Genomic DNA, 10,097 nt, shown 5'->3' with positions numbered 1-10,097 from the left:
TTGTGGGTGGGGCCACCCCAGGATGGTGGTCCTGGGTTCTATAAGAAAGCAGACTGAGCTAGTCATGAGGAGCAAGCCAGTAGGCAGGACCATTCCATGGCCTCTGCATCAATCCTGTCTCCAGGTCCCTACCCTGCTTGAGTTCCTGCACTGTAACATGAGGGGAGCCTGCTTGTTTGTGTTTTCTGTCCTGCCCAGTTCCCCAGCTGTTTAGTCCCAGAGAAAAATCACACAAAGGACTCTATAAGTTATAATGCCGATTGGCCCATTAGGTCAGGCTTCTTACTGGCTAACTCTCACATCTTGATTAACCCATTTTTCTGATCTATGTTAGCCACGTGGCTCAGTACCTTTTTCAGTGGGGCAGATCACATCCTGCTGCTTCGGTGATCTGGGAAGGAGTGGGAGGAATCAAGTTCCTCCTCCCCAGAATTCTCCTGCTCTCCTTGCATCATTTCCACTTCCTGTCTGGTTTTCCCACCTACACCTCCTGCCTGGCCAATCAGCATTTATTTAAAACATGATTGACAGAATACAGACAATTCTCCCGCACCACTGCACGTACTGCTTTTGATGATGAACGGTTATATGGAACGGTTAGTGAAATAAACCCTTCACTCTCCAGGTTGCTTTTGGTCACGGTGTTTCCTCATAGCAGTAGCAACCGTACCTAAAGCAAATCCTAATGTTGACCTCTGGCCTCTGCGTATGCACACATCTTTGCACAAGTGCAGGTGCACACACATACACACACAAACATACACAATTGAGTGGGAGGGAAGAGAAAGGAGATGAGGTCACTTGTCCAACACTGCTCATGTAAATTAAAAGCATATATACAAGTATGATAGTGTTTCATGACAGACAAACTATAATCTTGGGACTGGAGAGACTATTCAGTGGTTAAGAGTGTTTGCTGCTTGCAGAGGACTGTATGGATTCCCAGTCCCCATATGACTGCTCACAGCTCTCTGTAACTCCTGTTCCAAGAGATCAAATGCCCTCTTCTGGCCTCTGTGGGCTCCTGCACTTACATGGTTCACATAAACTCATGCAGGTTCACACACATACACATAAATGAAAAATAAATAAGTCCTTTTTTAAAAAAAAGATTATGTGTGGACCTTGGAGGACTGGGAAACGAGTGTGATTGGGGTGCATTTTGTGAAATTCCCAAATAATCAATAAGAATATTATGTTGAGAAAGAAAATATTATGTGTATGCCAAAAATTGGTGAAACAGAAAAGTGCAAAGAAGAGGTTAAAAACTACCCATGATTTTAACAAGCTCAGATAATCATGGGATATCTATGGAATATTTCCGCCTTACCCTGTCTCTAGGCACACACATGCCTAGATAGACAACTGAAGCAGCTTGCGATTCTTTTGTATATACTTTTATGTTTTCTCTCTGTTTTGCTTCTATGTAACTTGAAAAAATTAACATTGTAACAGAATCGTGTCCTTTCCATTTCCTTAAGACGTTTCTTTTAGCCATTGTATTAGGGATGTACCTTAATTTACTTAGTTATTTCCCTAGTGTTAGACCTGAAAAAGTATCCAGGGTCCTGCTTTTAGAAACAGTGCTGTCATTGATATCCTGTACACACATTTTTCCTGCCGAACTGCTTTTTGCCACTCAGTTAACATCTAAAGGGTTACTAGAGTATGAACTTTGGTGCCTGTCTGTAATGCCAGGATTCTGGAGAAGTCAAGAAGGTCATGAGTTTGGGGCAAATAAAAGTATGAAATTTAAAACAGTTCCTGAAGTCTGTTTCAGAATGCTACCTTTATATCGTGCCATATAAAACCTCCCCAGTCATAAGCAGAAATGCACCATACTCTGTTGATTACAAAAGAAAGGTGGTGATGGACGGTAGAAATGATGTGGGCCTTTTGTTTGCTTTGTCTTTGTTTTGTTTTTTTTTGAGCCAGGGTTTGATTGTGTAACAGTCCTGGGTGTCCTGGAACTTGCTTTGAAGACAAGGCTTGCCTCGAACTCATGGAGATCCACCTGCCTCTGCCTCCCAGGTGCTAGGATTAAAGGTGTGTACCACCACCGCCTGGCTTGTTTGTTTGTTTTTAAACAGGGTCTCACTGTGCAACCCAGGCTAGCCTTGAATTCTCTAGCTGAGGTTGGCCTTGAACTCTGGTGCCTCTTGCTACCTCACAGGCAGTGCATCCACACCCAGACTCTTCTTTGTGTTCATTTGTTTGTTCAAAGTATTCATTTTCACTGTGTGTGTGTGTGTGTGTGTGTGTGTGTGTGAGAGAGAGAGAGAGAGAGAGAGAGAGAGAGAGAGAGAGAGAGAGAGAGAGAGGAGGTCAGAAGGCATGTCTGCGGAGTCGGGTCTCTCCTTCCGCATTTATGTGGGTCCAGGTATTGAACTCAGGAGACTTCACAGTGCACAGTTTTACCTGCTGGGCCACCTCACTGGCCCTGTTTTTGAGACCATGCTGGCTTCTGCTCATGATCCTCTTGCCTCTGTCTCTGGGCTATGACCACAATGTTGGCATTAGCTAGAATCTTTTAACAAGTGTGGACAACTCTGTCTAGTGTCTAGCCTTCGATGTTTGCCTTCGTCTTCACTTCTTCCCTTCTCTCCTACGTCACTACCTCAGACATTCAGCTTCTCATCCCCCTTCTGGACGGATATGCCCAGAAGCCAAAATGTGTCTTTCTTAAAGATTTTTTTTTGTTTTTATTTTATGTGTATGTGTGTGTCTTCTTGTCTATGTGTGTGCTGTGTGTGTTCAGGAGTCTGTTAAGGCCAGAAGGGGTGTAGTATCCCTTGGAAGCGGAGTTAGTGAGTTAGTCAATGCCATTTGATTCAGGTACTGGGAATTGAACCAAGAACCACTACAAGAGGAGTAAGTGCTCTTAATTGCTGAGCCATCTCTTCAGTCCCAGCACTTCATCTTTATAGAAATGGGGTCCCACTGTGTATATTATATATGAATTTTGGAAAAATTATTTCAAAAAATTTAAAAATCATATTGAGGGCTGGATTGATGGGTTAGTGGTTAAGAACACTGGCTGCTCTTCCAGAGGACATGGGTTTGATTTCTGGTACCATATGGCAGCTCACAGCAGTCTGTAACTCCCGTCCCAGGAGATTCAATGCCTTCTCCTGGCCTCCTCGAGCCATGAATGCTCATGGTTCACAGACATATATGTAAGCTGTCTTAGTTTTTTTTTTTTCTGCTGCTGTGGTAAATAAAGTTCTTTTTTATTTAATTTTTGGTTTTTGGAGACAAGGTTTCTCTGTGTAGAAAAGAAAGCACCTAACTGAGGACTTGCTTACCATTTCAGAGGACGAGCCTGTGGCCATCATTGTGGGAAGCACGGCAGCAGACATGGTGCTGGAAAGGTGCCTGAGGGTTCACATCTTGAGACAACCGGTGGGGGACAGGGCTAACTGGGGATACTGTGAGCATTTGGAACCTCGAAGCCCACCCCCAGTGACACAGTTCCTCCAACAAGGCCACACCTCCTAACCCTTCCCAGGCAGTTCCACCCACTGGGGACCAAGCATTCCCATATAGGAGCCTACAGGGGCCGTTCTCATTCAAGCTAACACACAGGCAAAATAGTCATACACAGAAAACAAAATCATCTTGATGTTTAAATTAGAATAGTATTAAAATATTAATCAAATTAGAAAGACTTGATGACCTTATAAAAAATTGAAGCGCTCTGTTCAGAAACAAGAGTTGTTTCTCCATTGATCAAGTTCTCCCTCTCTTTCTCTTTTGGGGGAGCAGGGTGTATTAGTCAAGGTTCTCTAGAGAAGCAGAACTTATAGGATGAATGTGGGGTGTGTGTGTGTGTGTGTGTGTGTGTGTGTATTTATATTTATATATGAGAGAGATTTATTAGAATGGCTTACAGGTTGTGGTTCAGCAGTGGCTGTCTACCAACAGAAGTTCCAAGAATCCAGTAGTTGCTCAGTCCACGAGGTCGAATGTCTCAGCTGGCCTTCAGTACATGCTGGAATCCTGTACAAGCAAACGCTAATGCCAGGGAAGAAATGGGCTTGCCAGGGAGCAGAGCACGCAAAGAAAGCAGCTTCCTTCTTCCATGTCCTTTCTATAGGCTGGCTGCCACCAGAAGGTGTGGCCCGGATTAAAGGATCAGGATTGGAAGTGGGTTTTAGTTAATTTCAGATGTAGTCAAGTTGACAAACATCACACAGGGTCTCAGCGTGCTGTCCTGGTTGGTCTGGAACTTGGTATATAGACCAGGGTGGCCTTGAACTCAGATTCACCTATCTCTCCTTTCCAAATGCTGAGCTTAAAAACCAATGCCACTAGGCCTGACTTTATCAAGTCTTCTTTAATCCCAATAAAAATTTGTGTTTTCTTTATATATTATATATAATATTATAAATTATATATATTTATTATATAATATTTATAATATATTATATATATTTCTGGTGAACTTATTTCTTTAAATTGCCTATATCGAATAATATTTTTCTTCAAATTCTTCAGTAATTTACTCTTTTCTACTGATTTTTCAATTGTTTCACAAAATTCTGATGTTTTTGTTCCTTGTTTTTCTGTTGTGTACATGTGAGAAGAGGCCAACACACAATCTCGGGTGACATTCTGCTTCAGTCTTCCTCCTTAGTCTTCTCCCTATGGCTTCCTGCTCTCCTTTCTTTCCTGCTTCTTTCGTTCTATTGCTTTGGCTGCATCCAGCAACACAAAGATAAACATCATCATGGATAGCAACCATCTTCACCTCTGAGTGGGAAGAAGTCCTCTTACATTTAGCTGCTCAGTGTAGGGCTAGCTATTCTTTCAGAATGGAAAGTCAGTTAAGGAACTATCTTCCATTGTTAACTTTTACTGTCTTGAATGTCTATTAAAATAACCATTTTCCTTAGTTGGCCAATTGATATAATGTATTATTACTTTAATACATTTGCATTTTGTTGAAAGTAAATACGTTTAGAAGAGCACATATAAGTGTATGTAAAAAGAGAAAAGCATATATGCTTATCTTTATTTTAAAGATTTTGTATTATTTATTATTTTTAAATTAATTTAATTTTATGTGTATTGGTATTTTGTCTGTATGAGGATGTCAGATACCCTGAAACTGTAGATACAGACAGTCTGAGCTGATATGTGAGCACTGGGAATTGAAGCTGGGGCCTCTGGAAGAGCAACTAATGTTCTTAAATGCTTGCCATCTCTCCAGCCCCACATATTTATTTATTTTTGTAACAAGGTCTCTTTATGTATTGGAACTCACTATGTGACCAAGATGGCCTCGGACTCACAGAGATCTGCCTGCCTCTGCTTCCTGAGTGCTGAGACGAAGGCACTACAGGTGTGCACCTCCACACCCAGATATTTTTATTTCATCATTATGTGTGTATGTGTGTCTGAGTGTGAACTTGTGCTGTAACTGCAGTGCCCAAGGAGGTACTCCTCTGAGACTGGGGTTACAGGGGGCCTGCCATGGGTGCTCAGAGCTGAACTCCATCCTCTGCAAAAGTGGTATGCGATCTTACCTGCTGAGCTGTCTCTGATATGCTCTTGAGAGCAGACAGAAGTGTTCTGAAGCAGGAAGAACAGAGCACCCCACTGCCCCTACTATATTCCAGCTAGAGGTCCAAGGTCTGATTCACAGTAAGTTTGACTCATAAGACCTTCTTGCAGTGAGTACTGCGCTCCCAGGACTCCCAGGACTATACCCACTACCCACTGACCACCACAGAAATCCTGCCAGGGACCTCTAAGGGAAGCTACCAAAAACTACCAGAACTTGAAGGCGTGGTCTAGCATCTTCTCCTTTGGAGGTCAACATCCAGTGTACTGTCTTTTCCTTTTGAGGTTGGGCCATGCCTCCTTAGTGTCGTTAGAAGTGCATACACGTGTAGTGAAACCATTAAGGGTGTGTGTGTATGTGCGTATGCATCAAGAAAACCGTTCCCTGAGTGGAAGCGGTCAGGAAGAAGTGGCTATGCCCCAGTGTGGTAGGGACATGGGTGTAGGGCAGAGAGAAGGACCCTGCAACTCCTGGTCAAGGAAAGATAGATGAGCAGGTTTTCTTGGACTGCCAACCTCCAAATCATGACACAGAGACATATTAAGAGTCATGAATGCTCGACCTTACTTTAGCCTTGTCCCACTAGCTCTTATAACTTATATTAACCTGCTTCTCTTCATCAAATATTTTGCTTCAGGGTTATTTTTTTTAACCTTTCTTTCATTCTGTATGTCCTACTTTCCTGCTTTCTCTGTGTCTAGCTGACTGGCCCCAGGCCCACTTCTCTCTCTCTTTCTCTCTCTTTTCTCTCTCTCTCTTTCTTATTCTCTTCTTGAGCCTAGATTCCTCCTCTTACCTAATCTCTCTCCCTGCCAGCTCCATCGATCCCTCTACCACCTAGCTAATGGTCAGTCAGCTTTTTATTAAACCAATCAGGTACCTTAGGCAGGCAAGGTGAAACAAATGAAACACATCTTTACATAGTTAATGTTGCAATTCTGCAACATAAACAAATGTAACACATTGTTGCTTAGTTAAACAAAAACTCTATTTCACAACAGGTTGACACAAATAAGAGTCAAGACCTGGCTCACCAGGCATTCTGACCAGTGGTTGCAGAGGTGATTCTTTGGAAACAAGGCTCTTAGACACAGTAGCTATCAATGTCCCTGCCTCCTGTATGAGCTAGTGTCTCTCTACATGGACTACACAACTAACACCCTGACTTCCCCTTTACCTGTTAGCTACATTTTGTGTCTTCTACTTTTCTTAGCTTACTTTAGTATTGCTGAAGTGCTTGCTTTTTCTAGCAGCTTCTTCCAAAATGACACAGGAAGCAAACTGTAACATGAAGGGGCTGGCTTGTTGGGGGTTTCTGTCCCACCCGGTACCCCACAACCAGCAAGTCCCAAAGAAAATCACACAGAGATCTCTATAAGTTATAAAGCTGATTGGCCCATTAGCCCTTGTACTTATTAGCCCTTGTAGCTTATTCTGATCTATTTTAGTCATATGGCTTGGTACCTTTTTCAGCTGGCAGATCACATCCTGCTGCTTCGGTGATCTGGGCAGGAGTGGGAGGAATCAACTTCCACCTTCCCAGAATTCTCCTGTTCTCATTGTATCATTTCTACTTCCTGTCTGGTTTTCCTACCTATACTTCCTGCCTGGCCAATCAGCATTTAGTTAAAACATGATTGACAGAATACAGACAATGCTTCAGCACTAGTAAACCTTTTGAGATGTATATGTCTGAAAGTGCATAGATTTCTTTCTCTCCTCAAGACTTAGGGACCATTTGAGGAAGAGTAAGCAGAAAAATTGTAAAAGTCAGAGGTTGTGGAGGACCAGGGAGAATAGAGTCTTCTAGACATGGCAGGACTGATGGGTTCATGGATTCACAGCAGCTGTGATTATCTGCACAAAGACTGGCACAAGACCAAGCCAATCAGCAGTCCAGCATGGAGTGGGGCGGGGCTCATAAACTCCCATCCTTAGCTGAGGAGCCAGTTGATGCTACTGGAGGAGGGAGGCCAGCTTTTTCTCAGGGTATGAATCCGGACAGGTTCCCTGTGTTCCTGTAGATGTCCTGTTAGCATATGAGTAGCTTCATTAGACTTAGTGAGTTATGGGGCAGGTACAGTGTGAGGAGTGGATCTTGGAGGAGTTAGGGGAGGTGGAGGAGTGGAGATTAAATCTCATCTTCCTGAGAAATGACCACACTGATTTCGATAGTGACTATATAAATCTGCATTCCCACAAGCCAGGAATAAGTGTTCTCCTTACTCCACAACTTCAAAAGCATGTTGTTGTTGTTGTTATGTTAAGTTTTGTTTTTTGTTTTTTGTTTTTTATCTTAGCCATTCTGACTGGCTTAAGGTGAAATCTCAATGTAGTTTTAATTTGCATTTCTCTGATGGCTAAGGATATTGAACATTTTTTAAGTGTTTCTCGGCCATTTAGGTGTTCTCTTTTGAGAAGTCTATTTGGATACATGCCCCATTTTTAAATTGGGTTATTTGTTTTCTTAATATTTAGTTTATTGAGTTCTTTATATATTGGATATTAATCCTCTAATGGATATGTAGTTCGTAAAAATCTTTTCCCATTCTGTAAGCTGCCGCTTTGGTCAGATGATGGTGTCTTTGCCATGCAGAAGCAACTCAGTTTCATAAGGTCCCCCCCTTTTTTTAAATTACAACACTGGCCAAACATTCAGGAATATTTCTAGCTAGCTCTTACAACTTAAATTAAACCATCGCTATTAATCTATATATTGCCATAACACTGTGGCTTACCAGTAACATTCTGGCATCTTTCTCCTTTGGCAACTACATGGTGTTTCCTTGACTCTGCCCACTCTCTCTATATATCTCTATTTGGATTTTCCCACCTGGATTTACTCTGCTAAACCATTGGCTGACACAGCTTTATTCATCAACCAATAAAAGCAATACATATACAGAAGAACATCCCACATCATCTCCCCTTTTCTGTCTAACTAAAAAGGAAGGTTTTAACTTCAACATAGTAAAATTATATATACAAAACAGTTATCAAGCAAGAATTATAGTTACAATATTTAGTTAATCTACATTTGACAAATTAAGGAAAATACTCTATTATCTATCATATCTTTGTGAGTCTAAAGTTTTATATATAATTTATCTTTTATCAGAACTAAGGAAAACTATAATTATAACTATCTAGTCTTCAGCTCCATCAAAGACCACAGAAGTACATAATATTAATGAGATCTCATTTTTAATTGTTGATTTTAGTGCCTGTGGTAATGGTGTCCTGTTCAGAAAGTCTTCTCCTGTGCCAATGAGTTCAAAGCTATTCTCCACTTTCACTTCTATCAGGTTCAGTGTACATGCTTTTATGGTGAGGTCTTGGATCCATTTGGAGTTGAGTTTTGTTCAGGGTGATAAGTATGGATCTCCTTAGATTATTCTACATATAGTCATCCAGATTGACTGACCAAAATCATTTGTTGAAGATGCTGTCTTTTTTTCCCCCACTGTCTATTTCTGGCTTCTTTATCAAAAATCAGGTGTCCATAAGCATGTGAATTTATATCTCGGTTTTCAATTCAATCCCATTGATTTACATGTCTGTTTTTGTACCAATATCATGATATTTTTTATTACTACAGCTCTGTAGTATAACTTGAAATCAATGATACCTCCTGCAGTTAGTTTATTATTCAGGATTGTTTTTGCTATTCTGGGTTTTTATGTTTCCATATGAGGCTGAATGTTGTCCTTTCAAGATCTGTGAATAATTGTATTAGAATTGTGATGGGGATTACATTGAATCTACAGATTACTTTTGGTAGGATGGCCTTTTCCCCCCCTTTGTTTCTTTTTCGAGACAGGGTTTCTCTGTAGCTTTGGAATCTGTCCTGGAACTCACTCTGTAGAACAGGCTGGCCTTGAACTCACAGAGATCTGCATGCCTTTGCCTCCCCAATCCCTTGAGTGCTGAGATTAAAGATGTGTGCTGCCACCACCCAGCAGGATGGCCATTTTTACTGTTAGTCCTTCCAATCCATGAGCATGAGAAATCTTTCCATCTTTTGATATCTTCTTCAATTTATTTCTTCTTCAATGTATGATTATGTAGTCTTTATTATGTAATAAAGTCTTTATCAAAGTCTTTATTATGTAAGTCTTTCACTTGCTTTATTAGAGTTACCCAAAGATGTTTTATGTTATTTGAAGCTATGGTGAAGTGTGTTTTGAAGCATTAGTCTAAATAATCTACTTTTGGGGGAGTGGGAGTTTCAAGATATGTGGGAGAATTGTCTGTATTCTGTCAATCATGTTTTAAATAAATGCTGACTGGCCAGGCAGGAAGTATAGGTGGGAAAACCAGACAGAAAGTAGAGGTGATGCAATGAGAACAGAAGAATTCTGGGAAGGAGAAAACTGATTCCTCCCACTCCTGCCTAGATCACCGAAGCATCAGGATGTGATCTGCCCCACTGAAAAAGGTACTGAGCCACATGGCTAACACAGATCAGAATAATGGGTTAATATAAGCTACAAGAGCTAATATGTAGCCTGACCTAATGGGCCAATCAACT

The sequence above is a fragment of the Myodes glareolus genome, chromosome 25 (genome assembly GCF_982192425.1).
Source record: "Myodes glareolus chromosome 25, mMyoGla1.1, whole genome shotgun sequence".
In the NCBI taxonomy this organism is placed as follows: Eukaryota; Metazoa; Chordata; class Mammalia; order Rodentia; family Cricetidae; genus Myodes; species Myodes glareolus.
Note: the sequence above shows the minus strand (reverse complement) of the source record.